Source organism: Ceratotherium simum, unplaced genomic scaffold (genome assembly GCF_057802395.1).
Source record: "Ceratotherium simum simum isolate JZ-2026a unplaced genomic scaffold, ASM5780239v1 HiC_scaffold_43, whole genome shotgun sequence".
Lineage (NCBI taxonomy): Eukaryota > Metazoa > Chordata > Mammalia > Perissodactyla > Rhinocerotidae > Ceratotherium > Ceratotherium simum.
The window spans coordinates 5,646,153-5,666,156 of NW_028261259.1; the positions used below are offsets into that span (position 1 = coordinate 5,646,153).

General features: G+C 43.7%; 1 long non-coding RNA gene across 5 annotated transcripts in view; it reads right to left on the minus strand.

Moving 5' to 3' along the window:
- Positions 1-408: 408 nt before the first annotated feature.
- Positions 409-20,004, minus strand: part of LOC147911472 (uncharacterized) — a 52,713-nt gene continuing 33,117 nt past the window's right edge. For 2 of the 5 annotated variants that reach the window (XR_015550839.1, XR_015550838.1), the window contains exons 2-5: positions 18,194-18,334; positions 17,041-17,198; positions 3,583-3,741; positions 409-1,682 (exon numbers count right to left, since the gene is read on the minus strand). This is a non-coding gene — a long non-coding RNA (uncharacterized LOC147911472). Of the gene's footprint in view, positions 1,683-3,582; positions 3,742-3,837; positions 3,928-17,040; positions 17,199-18,193; positions 18,335-20,004 lie in introns of those variants that run through there. The other 3 variants (XR_015550837.1, XR_015550840.1, XR_015550841.1) reach the window with 2 other exon arrangements.

Here is a 20,004-nt window from a genome sequence, read left to right on the forward strand (position 1 = left end):
TAATGTCTGTCTCAGCTCTGACAAAAAGTAGCTGGGAAAACCTGTTTTGTGGCACTATTCTTGAGAATATCTTTACTCTTGGGCTGGCCCCGTGGCTTAGTGGTTAAGTGTGTGCACTCTGCTGCTGGCGGCCCAGGTTTGGATCCCAGGCATGCACTGACATGCTGGTTCTCCGGCCATGCTGATACCTCGTCCCAAATACAGCAACTAGAAGGATGTGCAACTATGACATACAACTATCTAGTGGGGCTTTGCGGGAAAAATAAATAAATAAATAAAATTATAAAAAAAAGAATATCTTTTCTCTTACAATAATAGCTATATTTTTGAAAGGCACCAGTGGATTACAAAAGTATTTGATCAATGTTGTATCCTCATTTTCCCTCCAGGGGAAACACAACTTTCGTGTGTAATGCAAAGCTGCTGCTTTATTGTTCTCTCCTTTCAAGACATTTTATTACTTGTAAAACATAATAGGATTAATAGTGATATATGAGTAACAATATAAACTTACAAACAACAAAAAGATACTATTTTAGTGTCATAACTTTATGTACTGTAACATTCTCCTAGTGTAATATCTTGATTGATCATAAATTTTTTCCTGGCTCATTTTTATGCTAATTCATTTATTAGATTACCAAATTTATACTTTTATGATCTTTATTTTCAATCAATATAATTGAAGGGACATCAGTTGTTCTTGGTAAGTGAAAGTTCAGAAAAAATTTTTGATAATGTATAAGTTTGAGAAGGATCTTTCTGTTTTTTAAAAGAGAAGTAAGGCCTGGCCCTGTGGCTTAGTGGTTAACTGCGTGCGCTCCGCTGCTGGCAGCCCGGGGTTCGGATCTCGAGCACACACTGACGCACCACTTCTCCGGCCACGCTGAGTCCATGTCCCACATACATCAAGGATGTGCAGCTATGACATACAGCTATCTACTAGAGCTTTGGGGGGAAAATAAATAAATAAAATTATAAAATATAAAAGAGAAGTCATTTAATATTTGGAAAAGTTCTCAAAAATCATCAAATTCTTTAATTTTACAGTAAGGAATACTACATTCCAGAGAGCCTAAGTACGTTGTCACACACTAACCAGAAACAGACCTGGGCCTAGAACTCAGGTCTGAGTCACCTGACTTCTACTGGACCACACTCAAGGGAGCACACCCTCTTCTTACTGGTAATTTCTAATACTAAGTTATTTTCAAAAGCACAGTTGAGAGAAGTTGTAAATAATTAAAACATGATTTTATATAAAAAAGTAGCAATTGCGACCCACAATTTCTATTCCATATGAGTGTTTCCTTTCTTGTAGGTTTCTTGTTTTTAATACTAAGTCCATTTTGGTAACAAGAAAAAAGACATAATGTTTAGTCTCTTTAGTAACATAAAAAAAGCTTCTGTGGAATTTAAAAAGACACTAACTAATGTCTCGTCTACTAAAGCAACTGAAGAATATTATTTGATTTTAGGAAAGCTCTGAGAGATTTTTTTAAAAATCATATCCACGTGACTGTTAGTCCAGCCAGGCACATCTCCACATGACATCTCCTAGAGTGTGCAGTTTTCTGCTGGATACAGCTATTGTCAGGCCCAATGCTCTGGCTGAGTAGAGAATGATGCCGCTTCTGAAAAACATGTACTCAGTTCCACTTCAAGGCTGATTAATGGAGACACTAGGAAAGGAAAAGATGAAAATATTACCCTAACCAATGATGTAAAACACAAGATATGAACAACCGTTAAAAGAATTCTCTATGAAATTGATCAATTCTACTATCACTACTCCGGGCTATTTCCTATCAGTAATTTGACACATAAACAAATAGAATAGTGTATTTAATGATATCAATTCTTTTAGTTGTGTGCTTTTCCTTTTGAAACTACATATGCTTATATGTGTTTGCTTTATTTTCAGGTGGTGTCACCATGTCAAGGCCTCGTGGGCAGGTGGGGCCTTCACTGAGGACCCCCAAGGCCCCCCCTAGGCCCAGTGGCTGTGCATATGCCCTTGGCCTCATGGGTTAAACCCAAGGCCGCAGGGCTCCCATAGTGGCCAGAGAAAGAAGGGCCCATGAGAGAGGTATGCGAGGGGCGCAGGCTGTGCCAACTTCCTCTTCTCATGTCCCTGAGAGAGAGAGAGACAGAGAGTGAGAGAGCTAGAGAGATCCCTGACCTCTGCATTGTTGCCTCCACCGCTGGTGCCTTGTCACACACCATCCCCCTTCCCCCAGCATCCCCATGCTACCCCTGGGAAGGCACCACCACTGGGAGGCCTGTTCCTGGTCACTGCCCTGCTGTCCCTTCAGGACCAGAACCCAGTGCAAGGGGGTTGGTTCAGACAAATATTTACATGTCCCTCTCCATGAGAATTGTCTTCTGCCACACTCACATCCCAAACCCCACCCCCAACATCCTCCTTTGTCTATTCTGAAGATAGTATTTAAGAGGAGCATCTCTCTCATTCTTTTGAGAGACTCCATTTCTCATGTGTCTCCCATGTATATATGTTATGAACCCAATTTAATCAGGCATGGATTCTTTTACTTGCCTATTTGCATCAGGAACATAATTACTAGCTAGAGAATTAATTAGAGAATATTCATTATGAATGAAAGATGTCATTTCTAATAACATAATGGAATTCCTTGAGGCTTTATTCTTGGCACATGTGTAGGATTAAGTCAGGACACACTGTGAGATTGATAAATAAGTTCTGTATATTTTTCTTCTTCAAGACCATGGATTTCAGCCACAGTTCATACCCATGTACTTTGCAACAATGAAAAACAATTAAACAATGAACTTGAATATTTTGACCTCAGATTCATTAGTCTTTAAAGTATTAATTGAACAATTCAATGATGAGTGAAAGACTATGGAGACTTCTAGAATGTCACGTTAGGTCCTTTAGAAGTGAAGAATTGTTTTTATAAAACATAACTATTCCTTCTTATACCTTGACAATAATGTTACTCTGTTTTAAAGAGGATAATGGCAGATTTACTTTAACTTGCACCCTTTTTAAGTACATTTACCTAATATGTCTCAGTCTCTTGAAAACTTTTATCTTTAGCTCAACCTTCATTTAAATCACCAGATCTATTTGATGAAGGCGACATGAACATTTACTCGAAAACTCCTCAGAAAATTACTAATTTAATCTGTACTTTGGACGATCCATTGTAAAACTCAAACTGGATTTGCCAGGCCCCTCAAACGGCTCATAACACTGTGTTTGTACATTTATCTGGGAACATACTATCTGAAGGTAATTGTTCTTCCCAAATGCTTTCTTTAACTCAATCAGCAATACTTTCAAAGTTTTAATGAAAATGTGGCGAATTTGGTGAAATCCAAGTGACTTTTTTGTTTTTGCATGCCAATGAGATTAAGAAAATAAGTATTTTAATTATTGTTATTGATTTTAAAAATCAGAGATGAAGAAAACAAACTTCTTTGTCCAAAAACATTTCTGCAAATGAAATCGTCTGAAAAACTGACAGCTAGCCCCCTGTTTTAACCACTAAACCATAAGAAATGTAACACCATGGGCAAACACTTGAGCGTTGTCACCTGCAGGAGTCCCCAGCGCTGTTGCCCCATCAGCGCCATGGATCAGGGGAAGGAGTCAGTGGAGGGGAGTCAGCTGTGCCCTCAGCATCCTTCCTTCCTTGGTCAGAACCAGGTACCAGCTGCTCCCTGTCTCATCTTCTGGGGAAGCAGAGAATTCTTCTGGAGACAAAACACATTGGGTGTTAAGGAAGTCATCGTTCTTTTATAAACAGATGTTAGATCGTGTAATGGGCTTCTCAGGACAGGAGAAGCCACCTCAAGGGAAGGCAGAACTTCTCCAGGAGCTGAAGGTCATCCAGGGAGAGCACAGTCAAGGGCTGCACAGCGTCAGCGCACTCCTGCTCTCCATCTCATGGACACCTCGGTCCCCAATCCCTGACACCCCTCCCAGTGCCCCCCCAAGGGTTCCTATTGTATCCTCAGAGTCCTGCGCAAGCGCAGGACCAGTGCTCTGAGTGGCAGAGGGGCCGGCGAGCTGGAGAGCCCTGGGGCGCATGCAATGGGGGCGGAGTCCCTGATGCGGAAGTGGTGGCCACTGGAGTTTGTGTGGGGGGGCTTGGGCAGTTTCTGAATCCTTCCTCCAGGATTTTCAGCTCTGGGAGCTCTCCTTTCTGCAGTGTGGAGGAGCACTGGGCAGGAGCGGCGCCGAGGTAGGCGGTGGGCAGCGGGCTCGGCATGGAGATCTCCGCCGCATATGGCGGGAGCGCAGTGTCTGGGGCGGCGGACGGGACCGGGGGCTGAGGCTGCTGGCTGGCTGCTCCAGGTGGGGGAGCCCAACCTCTGTCCCTTGGAGGAGCGGAAGAGCGCCGCTTGGCCAGCCTTTCCCTGTGCCTTGGCGGGGCCCCACCTCAGCGGGGCCTCACCTTGGCGGGGCCTCCTGCCCACCCATCCGAGGTGCAGGGGGCGGCAGGGAGTCGCCTGCCCTGTGCGCCCGCCCTTGAGTTCGCGCCACCCGGGACCCCGTCTAGGCCAGGTCGAGACATCTCTGGGTGAAAGCTTTCCTTCGGAAGAGGGCCTGTGGTCAGCGCTCCTCTGCCTGACTCCACTCAGGCTATTGGGCTCCTCATGGCCTTCATTAAACAAATGAACGGTTCCTACGTCCTTGGGACCACCTTTATAGAAAAGCCTGATCGCATTCATGGTTTCTGATAATTGACTGTATATTTGCAAGGTGAACTTTGAAGTCTGTGAATTGTTGTAAACTGCATTTAATGAAAGGAGATTTAAACAATCTTTGGTGCAAATTGTGTAGCTTCCTAATACTAACTCACCTTCTGTTAACATAGACTGATGACTGATCAATTGATGACTGACATAATGTGTATGGAATTTTGGTTTCAGTTGAAAAGATTTTCTTGGCAGTTGGTGTTAAAACTAAAATCGGATAAAGAGGAGGATTTTGGAAGTTGTATGTAGTGTCTGTTTTGTCCCCGTACTCATTTAGAATTGTAAGAATTTAGATTTGGAAAGCCCATAGGACAAGAAGTTTGAAATTTTGATTTGACTGACAAGGGGAAAGGTCAAAAGATCAAATGCGGTAGGATTTCATTTATATAATATTCTAGAAAAGATAAACCATAGGGAAAGACAAGATCGTTAGTTGTCGTTAGTTTTCATATTTAGTTAATCATTTAGTTTAACAGTTTAATCATTAGTTTTAATATTTCTTATTAAAAATACATTTTAATGATAACATCCTAATTATGCTTTTGGATGATACCAGAAGTTAATAACCTATTAAATTCTGCAGTAGGAAGAAATGACATGTTGGTTATTGGTGTCTTTGCAGTGTAAGTATTGGCGGTAATGAAACTTTTAAATGAGCTTTTTTGGATTCTGAACTACTGATTTTTTTACTAGATCCTCTTGGACATGGCGTTCAAAAGGCTCTTTAAATTATTGTAGCAGGCTGAAGCTATTAAATTATAATGTAAGCTCTTTATAGATGAAACAGGCAAAAATACAAAAAACCATTCATCGATTTATCTTTGTTAAAAAAATCAAGTAAATCTTACCATATACATGAATGACTTTTGGCTAGACAGACCTGAACTTGACAAGATGGACTCATTGGTATGGGGAACTTCTTTTGGAATGTTAAAATGGGAGAGGATATATAAATTTTACCTGAGGGTGACCCAAGTCGATATGGCAGGTTTAGTTGCTTTTACACTCTTTCTGTGTTATGATCTTGATTAAAAACCTGGTCATAGACATTCCAAGACATTTGGACCATTTTATGTATCAATATATTAAGATGTCTTATTTCTCTGATACTTTCTGATTTCAGGGTGTCTGGGAAAAACAGTTTCTCAACATAGGTACTTTGGAATATAATTTTTGATTGTTGACTTATTGAATCATAGAATTGTTGAGTTGGAAATAATTTTAGTGGTTTAGAGCCTAACCTCTTCAATTTCCAGGAAATGGAAAGTGAGGTTTCTTGAGTTAAGTCGTCCAAAGTCAGACTGATACTTTAGTGGCAGAGTTGGAACTAAATGCTCAGATGCTTGTCTCCAGATTCCTAGTACAGTGCTCTCTGTGTTACATACTATTAAGTAGACAAACCAATGAGTTACCTTCTCATATCATATACGTAGCCAGCAGGGTCAATTATTTCCCATATGCATTTCTTTCCTTTCTTTTTTAAATAACTACTAACCACAATTAATTTATTCCCCTGCCATGTTTAATGACTATCCCTCTGTGTGTCTCCTCGAACACACGTGTGGACTCCCTAGAATGGACACCTGCCTGTGATTGGATTGTTGGGCCAGAGGCTGATGTGCATCTACATCTTGACGAGTTGCACCCAAATCATCCTCTGAAGTTTTAACAATTTCCATTCCCTCCAACAGTGTTTGAGTCATCCTTGCCCTGGGAATTGTCAGATTGGCATTGTCAGATTTTTAAAATTTTGCCATTCTGATGGGTGAGAAATGAAGAATTTGTTTTCCTCTTTGTACAACTGTTTTGACAAACGCATAGAGCTGTGCAACTCCCAAAATTGAGATACAGAACAGTTCCAGCACCCAGAACTCCCTTGAGCTGCTCTTTTGTAGTCAACTCTTCCCCCAAACTTAACATCTGGTGGCTAATGATCTGTTGTCTTTCTCTATGGTTTGTCTTTTCTGGAATATCATATAAATGGAATCCTACAGTATTTGGCCTTTTGATTCTGGTTTCTTTCATTTAGCATGATACATTTATTTGAATGTTCTCCATGTTGTTGACTGTATCAGCAGTTCCTTCTGTTTTATTGCTGAATGTAGTATCCATTGTATGAATTTACCACAGTTTATCCATCCATCAGTTGAAGGACATGTGAGTTATTTTCGGTTTTGTCTTTTTTGACTATGAATAAAGCTGCTGTAAATCTTTATGATTTGAGAAGGCAAACAAGTTTTTGTATGAACATGTCTTCTTCTCCTGGGTAAGCACATAGAAGTGGAATTGCTGGGTCATATGGTATGTGCATGTTTAACTTTATTTTAAAAACTCTTTGTGGTAGCAAAGTCATGGCCCACAAATATGTCCTAATCCCTGAACCTGGGAATACATTAGTTTACTTGGCAAAGGTGAATTAAATTTGCAGATGGAATTAAGGTTGCTGATCAACTGACTTTAAAATAGGGAGGTTATCCTGGATTATCCAGGTGGGCCCAGTGCATCACAAAGGCCCTTAAAAGGGAAAGAGAAGCAGTAGAGAAAAAGATAGAACAAGGGAAGCAGGGCCAGAGAGATGTCGTGTTCTTGGTTTTGAGGGTGTAGGAGGGGGGCCATAGGCTAAGGAATGTGGTGGTCTCTAGAAGCTTGAAAAGGCTAGGAAATGGATTAAGCTTTAAAGTCCCCCAAAAAGAACCTAGCTCTGCCAACACCTTGATTATAGCACAAACAGACCCGTGTCAGACTGCTAACCTACAGAACTGTAAAACAATAAATCTGAGTTGATTTAAGCCATGAAATTTGTGCTAATTTGTTACAGCAGCATAACAAACTCCACTTTAAAACTGTTTTCCAAAGAGGCTGAAGCACTTTGTGTTCCCACCAGCAATGTAGGAGTGTTCCAGTTACTTTCCATCCTCATTAACACTTGGTATGGTCAACCTCTTTAATTCTAGTCATTCCAGTATGTACATAGCAGGATCTCAATGTGGTTTTTATGTGCCTTTTTCTCATGATTAACGACCTTAAGTATCTTTTCATGTGCTTATTTGCCATCTGTGTATCTTCTTTGGTGAAGTGTCCAAATCTGTGACCATTTTAAACTGGGATTTTCTTATTGCCGAGTTTTGAGAGTTCTTTATAGTCCTGTCAGATATGTGATTTGCAAAGGTCTTCTCCCAGTCTGTGGCTTGCCTTCTCCAGCCTCCCACGAGTGTCTTTGTAACGTCTGTGTAACATAACTCGAGAGGTTTCACATGACCTTATCTTCCTTCAGTGGGAAACAGAGTGAAGTTGGAGCACCTGAGTCCAATCAGACCTTGATCAGAGTTGGGTCTGGGTCTCAGTTTTAGTAAACCCAGGCCTTCCACTTTCCCCTGTTCCTGTTTGCGGTGCTCCCCTCCCCCGCACAGGGATCTGGTCCTAAGTCTGGTAAATCTCTGTCTCCTCAGGTTTGGGAGCCCACAGAAAACCTAGCTACGCCCGTCAGACATCTCAGCATAGCTCTCCAGCCTCCTACCTTACATTGTTCACAATACGGCAAATTCCCGGAAGGTCACACTAGCAGTATGTTTGACTTAGGCCACTTCCACCACTTCTGGAGGTTTCTCTTTGTTTTGTGGAAGCTTTTGGGCTATTTCCCCAGATTCCTGTGTGGCACCAAAACTTAACACAGGTGCTGTGAGGAAGAACAGTTGTGTGTCTGAGAGCCGTCAGTTTTCCTCTGCCACACCAAACTAGAAGTTTGGTTAGTTTCTCTTTTCCCTAGCCGAGGCTCTGACTGAGCAAGCCAGATCCTCGGCAAGCACCCAGAATCAGAAAATGCCTGCAGGGGGAAGAAAGATAAAAATCCCTGCTCATATAAAAGAGTTTTGTTCTTTCTGGAATTTTAGTTGGTTGCTTCTGAAGTTCTCTGATGCTCTAAAAATATATTTATAATTTATCTGGCTTTGTCCAGTTTTGCAGCAAGAGTGTTTTCCTGTCCTAGTCTCCTCTAAACCAGAAGTTCCCTTGTCATTAGTTTTTAACTCCACCAGTTATACCCTGTCAATATTATTATTGTTTGGTAAAGTCATGCTTTCAATGATTTATTCAGACGTTTACCCTTTTTTATCCTCACGATCCATTTTTACATCTTAGCATTTCTTCTTAAAGTACATTCTTTTTCACTTTTTAAATTTTTCCTTGAGGAAGATTAGCCCTGGGCTAACATCTTTTCCTATCTTCCTCTTTTTTGCATGTGGGTCACCACCACGGCATGGCTGATGAGTGCTGTAGGTCCACACCTGAGATCCAAACCCATGAACCCAGGCAACCAAAGAGGTGTGTGGTGAAGTTAAACCACTACACCAGGTGGCTGGCCCCCTTAAAGTACATTTCTTCGATGTTCCTTAATGAGCATTTGTTGGTGGTAATACTCTTAGTAAATGTTTGCATAAAAATATCTTTAATTCACCCCAGTTCTTGAGATATGGTTTGATTGGGTATACACTGAAAGTTATCTTCTCTCTGTACCCTGAAGAATTAATCCAACTCTCTCTTGCCTTCCATTGTTAAGAAACGTATCATGGGTCTAAATGTAAGTCTCTATAAGTGTTCTGTCCCTCTGCAGGGCTTTGAATATCTTCTTTTGTATTTGGTGTTCTTTAGTTTCCCTGGATGGATCTGACTCTAGGTTTATTTTTTTAATTCTGCTTGAGATGTATTCAGCTGCCTGAAGCTAGAGTAGAAGAATTTTATCAATCTGGAAATTTTTGTTATTATGTCTGAATATTCCTTTAAATCATATATATATTTATATTTTTTAATTCAAATATATATACACATATTTATACACATTCAATATATATTCATTAAATATATTTATATCATTTAACTCAATGTATTATATTATTCAATATAATGATTTGTGTTACTGAAAAAAATACATATATTATTCATATATATAGTTTCCTTTACTTGACCAAACTCAAGCCAGGCTCCTTTGAGCCCTCTTCTTCACTAGGCCTTGATCTTGGCCTATAATAACTACAGCCTCTCAGCACAAATGGTTTCACACCACACACACACATTAAAGACTTAAACACTGACATAGTTTCTAACAGCTCAAATCCACATCCCTACGATGACCCCTGCACCCTTATAGTGCCTGCCTGAGAAAGCTCAAGGTAGCCAAAAGGATTGACTGTTTGTTCTGGCCAACATTCGATCATTGGGACTGACATCCCTTTCTTAGAGCATTTACCCAAAAGTGCTTACAACTGTGAATCTTTCCTCTGTCTTTTTGAGTTGTGTATGTGTCTCCTATAACTGCATTTCTCAAGGTCCTGAGAGCCATTCCTTGAGAGGAGGAGAGGGTGTCTGTCTCCCAGACTCTGTGAGAGGAGAGAAGTTAAACTTTGATCATTTCCAACTAACAGACAAAACTGGCCAGATCACACTGCACTGACCAACACTCTGTAGCTTTTGCCTCCCTGACTCTACTGAGCCCCTGCTCACCCCTCTGCCTGTTCCCTCATTCTCCCTTTCAAATGCCCAGTCACCTCTGTACAAATCAAATTGAGTTCAGCCCTGTTCCCTCTTCCCTACTGCAGTGGTATATTACTGATTAAAATCTGTTCTGATCATTTTAACTAGATTCTGGCTTTGTGTATATTCTACATTTAACAAACATCCTGATAATCTCATGCATATGCATATGTATGCATATACCAACACAACCATGGGCCTTCCAGGACCAGTTCAGCTGACCCCATCTTATCAACAGAGTAGTTCTGCATTATCTTTCAGGAAATGACACCCCTCGTCTAGTTCAGGCGAGTTGAGACCACCAAGCCATCAACCAGGCCTGCACAAATGCTTGATAAGTGACCTTTTTGACATCGAGCTAAAAGCTCCATCCTCAGATCATGGTAACATTGCCAATTTGTGAACACACATCTGATGAAGAACCATGAAGCTTGACTTTCCTTGCACAGATCATCAATTACCTCACTTCTCCTTACTTCCAATCATCTACCTCCACACATCAGACCACCCTGCCCTTCATCCCATAAATTGTAAGCCAAGCCCTGGATCAGGGAGACAGATCTGAGACAGACACGTGCCCTCTGTCTCCTTGCAGATCAATCTCACAAAATAAAGCTACAATTCTTTCCCTAAAAGCTAATGCCAGAATAATTACCTTTTTAAACGTAGATTGGGCAAAAGAACCTCAATATTGTGCGGTAACATCAATACATATATATATACTTAATGGATGTTTTATCTTCTTTTTCTTTTTCTTTGCTGAAGAGGATTCACCCTGAGCTAATATCTGTTGCCAATCTTCTTCTTTTTCAAAGGAAGATTCACCCTGAGCTAACCTCTGTGCCAACCTTCCTCTATTTTGTATGTGGGTTGCCACCACAGCCTAGCCAACTGATGAGTGTTGTAGGTCCATGCCCAGGAACTGAACCTGGGCCGCTGAAGTGGAGTTCTCTGAATTTAACCACTAGGCCATGGGTCTGGCCCATCTCTAATTGTTTTGAAGATGTTACTAGAGATGTAATTGAAGTTTCACTATGATCTCTGGATTTCCTTGCTGCTCCTTTAGTCCCTCACTTCAGTGTATGTGTTTCTTGCTCCATCTTTCATGCTAGAGGAATTCCTCAAATATCTAGTGGTCCTTGGCTACCCATTCGTATTTCTGTGATGAGGAGGAAACAGCTGAGTATGATCTCTGTGGGCCTGATGGAGCCTGTGTCTGTCTGGACTCAGTGTTTCTTCAGGGGTGTAGAGTGTTGACATAAACAAGCAAACAATGTTGGTACCCATGCTGATCCCTAACAACATACTTATTCCAAACATTCCCACAATTACAAACATCCTCTGAACGCTTGGAAATGCTGACAACACACACACCACACACACACACACTATTTGCAAATGACCAGCAGCATTCAGACTGTAAACTGCACCTGAAAATGCACACTGATAATCAGAACATACACACAAACTCACACACATACAGACCACTCACTGTCTCAGAGCCCACAGTGACTTGAACTCTCTAGACACACACAGACATCAACAAAACACACCTTCACATAGATGCTATAATAGCCATGAACCCTGTGACCATACAGAATTGCTGAACACACACACATCCACACAACAAGGAATGTGGCCGTGCACATCTGGGCTTGATCAGGGGGGTTTTCACACCTCAGCATCAACATGGACAACCCGGGGCGAGAGGGAGAGGCAGAGGGAACAGGGAGAACATGTGGGGAGCAGACAGGAGGCACTTGCATAAAGCAAATATGATACCTGCAAAGCTGGTTGCTAAATGACATATGACTCAAGGGTATGAGGAGCCAAGAGGATCTGAAATGGTACAAAGGAGGTGACTGTTACAAACCCATCACAAGATATTGAAATGTAAAGGACAGTGATATTTTAAAAGGCACTGAGGAGAGTTCATCAAAGCTTAGATATAATTCCAGACAATGAGTGACATGGAATTCTGGCCAAAGAACAGCCATTATTGCTGTTAAAATTCCTATTTAAATGTTTCTTATAAAATTATACTCCTTGAAAAATGACAAATATTCATTGGTTTAAAACATTTAAAACATTTCAGGATAAAATTACTGTCAGTTCCACTTTTATTGAGTAGCTTTCCTTGGGCAGCTATAAAAGCTGACAAAGCACACAGAACAGCTGCTTGAAGGGTCAGAGAACATCCCGTGCAAGCAGGACTTGGGGGTCTATAATCTCTGAGATGAGGGAAGCACAAGATTGTGAGCACCAGCTCCATGCAGCTTCTCCCCTAAGGCATTTGCTGTTTCAACAGTGAGAGAAGAGAGTCTGAGTAGAAAGAGGAGGAAAAATGAAATGAAATTTGGTTCCAGCAAAGTCCAGTAACTTCTGCTTCCAGTCAGATGTAAAGACAGAGCAACAATTAAACATTGATTTAATAAATACAGTATGTTTGAAAACACCAAAGGGATGTGGAAGAAACAGGACTAGATGAAATAAAATTTCAAAAAGGGAAAAGCCTTTTTAGGTGAGATTGCCAGACATACCCTCAACCGGGGGAATTTGCGTAATCTGGACTGTGGTAATCAGACTTGTGTTAGCAGAAGACAATAGTAAGTATAATCGGTCATAATTGATCTATGTTAGCTTTTTAATATCACAAGCTTTGTTTCCCTGTTAAATTTTATTGCCTCCACTAGAAGACTCTGTGAAGGGAAGGACATTGTATCATTTGCCACCTGATCTCCAGAACATTCTTCAGTTGGGGCTGTATGACTACTATAAATATTTGTTAATTGTTGGTTTCATGAATACTATGGACTGAATGTCTATGTAACCCAATTTCATACGTTAAAATCCTAATCCCTGACGCGATGGTGTTTGAAAGTGGGGTCTTTGGGAGTTAATTAGGTTAGGTGAGGCCATGAGTGTGAAGCCTCCATGATGGGATTAGTGCCCTTATAAGGAGATGGAAGGCCAAAACTCTCTCTGCCAGATGAGGGTAGAGCAACAAGCTGTCCTTCTGCAAAACAGGAAGACAGCTCTCACCAAAAACAAATCAGCTGGAACCTGGATCTTGAACATCCCAGTCTTCAGAACTGTAAGGAATGAATTTCTGTTGTTAAAAGTGCCCAGTCTAAGGACAGCCCAGTGGCACAGTGGCTAAGTGTGTGTGCTCCACTTCGGTGGCCTGAGGGTTTGCAGGGTCGGATTCCGGGTGCAAACTAACACACCGCTTGTCAAGCCATGCTGTGGCAGCGTCCCATATAAAAAGTAGAGGAAGATGGGCACAGATGTTAACCCAGGGCCAATCTTCTTCAGCAAAAATGAGGAGGATTGGCATAAGATCTTAGCTCAGGGCTGATCTTCCTCACACACACACACACACACACACACACACAAAAAAAAACCCAAAAGTGCCCAGTCTAGGGGCCTGCCCCACCACCTAGTGGTTAAGTTCAGTGAGCTCCTCTCTGGTAGCCTGGGTTCGGTTCCTGGACACAGACATACACCACTCATCAGCAGCCATGCTGTGGTGGTGACCCATATACAAAATAGAGGAAGACTGGCACGGATGTTAGCTCATGGTGAATCTTCCTCAGCAAAAATATAAATAAAGTACCCTGTCTATGATATTTTTGTTACAGCATCCCATACTGACTAGGACACTGAGTGTGTGAATAAGTTCATCTAGATAGATGATCCTTCTTCCACATGACACATTATTGCCAATGATTCCTAATTTGGTGTGAGTCAAATTTCCCTCAAGGTTCATAAAGACGTTAGTGACCTTCTCCGTAGTTATGTACATATTGATACGCATGAAAACGTTGCATCAAGTGCTTTATCGACGCCTTACTCTCACACCTCATCCCATTAGCCTTCAATGAACCTCAGGTACAGCCAGTGCTTTGGGAAATAGAGGAAAGTCCCTGGACGGAAGAGGGGCTGGTAGCCTTCGTGCAGCTCCTGTCCTCTGCCCAGCCAGCTCCCGCGCAGGGTCAATTTATAAGATGGGTTTTCCTCCAGGCAGCTCTGTTTTTCTCCCAGTCTGTTCTCATTTAGGATGATCTCACCAAGAGCAATGAGTGGAAATTGGAAGGGAAGAGCTACAGAAGGCATCTGCCAGGGGAAATTCCTTGTGGTTACATGATCTAGAATATGGACACCCGGCTGCTCTAAGGAGTCCTGAAAATGGAACCCTTCCCATGTCTGCAATATCCCTCTATGTCCTCTTTCTCCACCATTTCTCTGTTCTTGGTGGCAAAATTCCCTTGGCAATGACAATATAAAATTGCAAATAGGGAATGGTCCATTTCCAGTCTCAGAATTCTGTGAAATTTTACTGCCTATCCCCAGTCTCCCAGGACTAACCCCCTTTTTACTCTTTTAAGATTAGATCACATTTTAATCTCCTTGAATCAGAGTTTTCTCTCATCCTTGTTACGTATATACATTTTCTAACACAGGACATTGAAAACATTATTTTTGGCCCTACAATTTCCAGATTAATTCATAGCTATTTTCTGATGGATGCATGCCTTTTTAATTATGTTTATAACTCCATTAACTATAGAAATTGTCTAAATGCTGAGTAGTAATGTACTAATACAGGAAAATGGCCCATTTTTATTCATCATAAAGTTTCATGTTTTCATCAAGACAAATACACGAATACTTAATTATTCAGCAAAAACTCTTACTGTGTACATGTAAGCAATTATAAATCTATTGGAGTTGGTTTACCTTGTCGATTATTCCTTGTTTCTGAATTGTCCCTTCAGCATTTCCATGAACATTTTAGAATCCTGCATCCTTATCCTACCATTTTAAATACTAAGTCATTGACAAAAGTCCACATGACTTATCCAGTTGTGTGCTAGTGGGTCCTTTGTAGGGTGTCTTTCCGGGTACGTTTTCCAATGTGAACTCCAGCTGATGGCCTTGTGACACTGACGTAAATACTGGTCTCTCCACATATCATGGGGCCAGTGGTGTGTGGTCCTTTACGGAGTCATATATAACCTAATACATGTCATTCAATCAGTGTAAACAATGCTATGGAAAGTAGATTGGGGACAATTAATAAAAGAAGATTGATTATGAACATGCTGTTAGGGAGAAAAATTGAACCTCTGGCTATAAAGGTTTATGTTTATGCAATTAATCAACAACCCTAACAAACCCCGTTTATAGGCAGGCCTATATACATATATATATTAGATTAAGATTATATCATCTATTAGTTTGAATGTGGTTTTGTAAAGTATGCCTTGTTTCTCTTGCCCTTTCATACTGGGAGAAATACGGAATAGGTAGAAAACGACTGGATTACTCTTGTCCTAACTCAGATCACGTAGGGCTTGAATCGTTGAACAAATGAGCCGGTAACGGCGGCTACACCACTGGGATTTCCTGATCTAACATCGGTTATACACCCTATTGTGGATATGGACTCTAGAATAGGAGTGTGCTGTTATCCCGAGGGTAACTTGTTCTGTTGATCAATATTTTGGATCAATAAGTGATAAAATATTTTGACTAGCTGGTCTAGATTTTAATCACTCAGAGGTTATTTTCTTCTCTGAGGTCAACCCAACCAAAATTGTTAGTCCATTTAAGTTTTGTTATCCCTTGATTTGGCTTATCTTTGTTTTTTTTAATTAATTGAAGCTCCATAGATTCTTCTCGTCTTATTTTGTCATTCCCTCCTCTTCAGACAAAGGTCAATTTCACTGTTTAAATGTAAGAGAGAGTAAAACCCTCGAGTGGCCCTTCATACAAGTTCTCATTTAGACAACAAATGATGATGTTGCCTTTGCAAGGTCTGGTCACCACGGCTTTTACACCGTGTCACTGGGCAAGCAGTGCCTGTAACACCAGAAATGCCAGAGGAGATGCTTTAGGTAAACAGGTGTGGGCTGTGTTTGCCGAGTTTCTTTTACTTTTTAAAGCTTTCCTTGAATGCCTACCTGTGTTGGGTTAACAATTAATATAATAAATAATTATTGGGTTGAATTTATTTTATTGTTAACTTTTGGTGATTATGTGTTCTGATATAAGATTATGCAAGGAGAAACAACTCTTAGTCCTCATAGTGACAGTACTACTTCTATGAATTGATAGATTAATGCAGTATTAGATTAGGAGTTAGTTTCTGTGACTGAAATTAAGTATATTGTCGAACCTGAAGGCTTTCTTAATTGGTGGCTGAATTTAGGCCAACTAGGGTATTGTTTGTACTCCCTCTCTAAGGAAGGTTGTATCCTGTATCTAAAAGGCTGTACCTCTTTAGGGCTGGGTCTGGAGGAGGCAGGAGGCTGGACAAGTGTAGAGCTCGCTCTGGCCCAGAGGGCTGAGCAAGAGACACAGGGGACCTGCTGCCACACACAGCCGCAGCAGACATCACTCATCAGTCATGACATGCTTGGCTGCAGAGCCAAGAGAGCCCCCAGTCCTCAACAAGGTGCACTCCGAAGCCACTCCCGGGCAGAGCAGGGGACTGTGATGAACCCATTTGCAGTCCCTGTTCCCCTAAGACGTGCTGCAGGCCTCCTCTCCCCACTTACTTCAGCAGCTCCTCACTGTCCTCGGGATTCAGGCCTTCAAGGCCTGCCAGCAGGCTGCTCCAGCACTTCTCCCTCCTTATCATCGTCTCCCCTCTCTGCTCTCAATCTAGTTCCAGGGCAAGTTACTTGTGTCTCCTGAGTGCTGCTCCTTGTCCTGGAAGGCCCTTCCTTCAGCCCATCCACCCTGTGCACTCCTACTTACCCTTCAAGACTCGACTCCAGTGACGCCTCCTCAGGAAGCCCTCCCTGATGCTCCATCTTCCCAGGCATGCTCTGGGCCACCACTCTGCCTCCTGCCCATGTCCATCACTGCCGGGAACCTTGCTGGGCCTTATCTGGTCTCCACGTTCAGTCTAGCCCCTAAGGGGGGAGGAAATACTTAGGTTCAGGCAGTGGAGCAGACTCCTGGACCGTGGTGACACTGCCCACCCAAGGAGAGGTCATTCTTTGACCCACTTCCAGCTTGGACCCAATGCAGCCCAGGGGGAGCCAGGACACAGGGAGGCTGGCTCTGATCTCCACAGGTCACAGGGTCAGCCTAGAGAAAGGGCACAAGGGGCCACACAAAGGGCCTCAGGACAGAACTCCAAGTCAACAATACCCTTGCCAAGGGCAGCAGGGGCCAAAGGCAGCTGCACAGGCTGCAGGAGGTTCTGGTGAGCTTTTCATCTGCTCAGAGAGGCCCAGGGCTGGATAGAAGGAACTCAGGAGGCCCGTCAGTGGTGGAGGCCACCTCGGGGGCATGTAAGCAGAAGCTGAGCTTCCCACAACAAGTGGACTCTGAAGAGGTGGCCCTCAGAATCCTGGCGGCTCTAACGTCTCCGAGTTGGAAGTCAGTCCCCTCAGTCACAGCCTCTACCTGCCCGCTCACAGGGCTGTGCCTCTCAAACACAGCTCCCAAGGCAAGTGGAGGCTTAGGGTGAATCAAACTTCCTACCCATGAGAACCTCTGTGATCCCGGCCTCCCACAAGGGACCAAGGATGATGAGCTTGGGACAGAGGGACTGACCCACACGACTTCCCCACGGATTCTGAACATGCTTGTGATTCAGGGGGCCAATTAGTATCTGTCCTCATCTGCACTTCTATCTCTCTAAAAGGACATGTCAGTGTTTACTATGACATCCACAGACACATCAAGGGCATCTGGGAAGAATCATGTGTACATCTGGAGAGAAAGGAATTGTGAAAAACAGTAATATCTGTCTCCATGTGTGCAGATACTGACATCCATATACAGCTGTCACATTCCTCCAGCAGCCCTGAAATACTCCACAATCACGCTGACAGGTTTTGGCACATGGCAGCCAAACCAACTGGTGGTGTCCCCGAATGCCACCACTGCTGGGGCCTACCTTGAGATTGGGGGGAGCCTGGGTTTCATGCCTCATCTCACAAAATTCTGGCTGGTGTCCAGGAGGGTCTCACAGCCTTTGAGGATCATGGCTATGTTTTCCTGGATGCTCTCTGTCTCGTTTACTTCATTGTTCATTATCCTGTGGGGACAGAAAATAAGCTAGAGACAGGCTGCCCCCACCTCTCAGGGAGAAGGGAATGCCGGGCCTCTGGCCAGACGTAGGAAGAAGGCCTGGCACCCAGGATGCTCAGGTGGAGCCTGTGGTCATGAAGGGGGAGAGAGCATGCATATTGAATACCTGCTGTGCTGGGCACTCTGTGGGCATGATCTCACATCATCCTTCTGACAGCCCAAGGAGACAGATGGCCTTATTTCAGAGAGACGGAAATGGAGATTAATAGCTAGAAAGCGGGTCTGTTCTAAAAGTCTGAACCATGTCCTTGAGGGCACATGCCTGGGGATCCCACTCGGGGACCATGGCAGTGAGGGCCCTAGCTGAGAGGAAACCACACCTGGGGCACCAGGGGCCCATGGCCGGGAAGGCTCAGGCCCTAACAAGCCCCAGCTCTGGGCTGCGTGGAGAATGGGGTTAGAGCCAGCCCCTGACACAGCGGACCACAGACTGTCCAGCTCCGCAGAGCAGGCAGTGTGGGAAGGTGAGGGGGAGCTCCGGGTCCTATGCCCACATCCAGGCCCTTCCTCCTGTCGGCTTAGAGCCTCAAGCTCTGGGCTCTTGCCCCAGACAAGACCCTGGAAGAGGCTCCACGTTAGAGTCTGAGATCAGAAGTGCTGTGCGTGTCCGTCCTCAGCCCTGCTCGTGGGAGTGCTCGGAGCTGAGAGAACCATTCTCCGTCTGCTTTGTCTCTCTCTCTCTCCCTCTCTACGTTGCTGCTCTCTCTCTGACTTGCTTCATCACTGTCTCTCTCCTTTCCCATCTTTGCCTCTGTTCCTCTCCCCCTACCTCTCCCTGCTGCAGATTCCCAGGCACATTCTGACACTGCACGAGCTCCTGGTCCACTTTTCACGAGCACATCGAACCAACAGCCTGGACGACGCTAGGGCTAAAATGGAGGAGCTGTCTGGGTTAGCCCAGCTTCTTGGTGCCCCCGCCAGTAGACAAGCCAGGGCTGAGGATGCTCCCCAGCGGGAGTTTGCTGACCCCCAGATGGTAAAAGCTCATGTTCAGGTTAGGATCCCAAGTGGTGAGTGTTGGGTGTCCCCCAGCTTGCCCCACCTGCAAGCAGGGCCCCCGGAGCAATCTGAGGAGGTCACTGCTGAGGCCCAGTGGGCACTTGGTGGGATGCTGTGGGTGCTGTGCTGTCATTGACACAGATGGGGTTCGAGGAAGGGCCCTGGGCACTCACGTGAGCCCACCTGCCAGAATGGGGAACCGCCCAGGGACTCACAGGCACTCTGCCAACTTCCTCTGTTCTCCAGTGTCAGTGTGTCACAATCTGTGGTTTAGGAGCCCCAGAGGGTGTCCTGGGTGATGGGCCTTCATGTGCCCAAGGCTGCAGTCAACAGCAGACAGTGTCATGGGTGGAGAAGCCCATGACTAGTCCAGTGTCAGAGGCCCCAGCCTTCTGGTCAAGGCCCCTCCCCTGCCCCTCTTTCAGTCACCAAAGTATGGAGCAACATTCCTCTGCCGGGGCAAAAGCAGAGGGGCCGGGAAGGAGGCGCCTACAACAACCCAGGCAGCAGTTGACGGTGGCCTGTACCAGGTGGTGGCAGTGGAGGCGAGGAGGAGGTTCAGATTCTGTGTGTGTTTTGAAGATGGAACCAACAGCAGTTTCTGATGCATTAGATGTG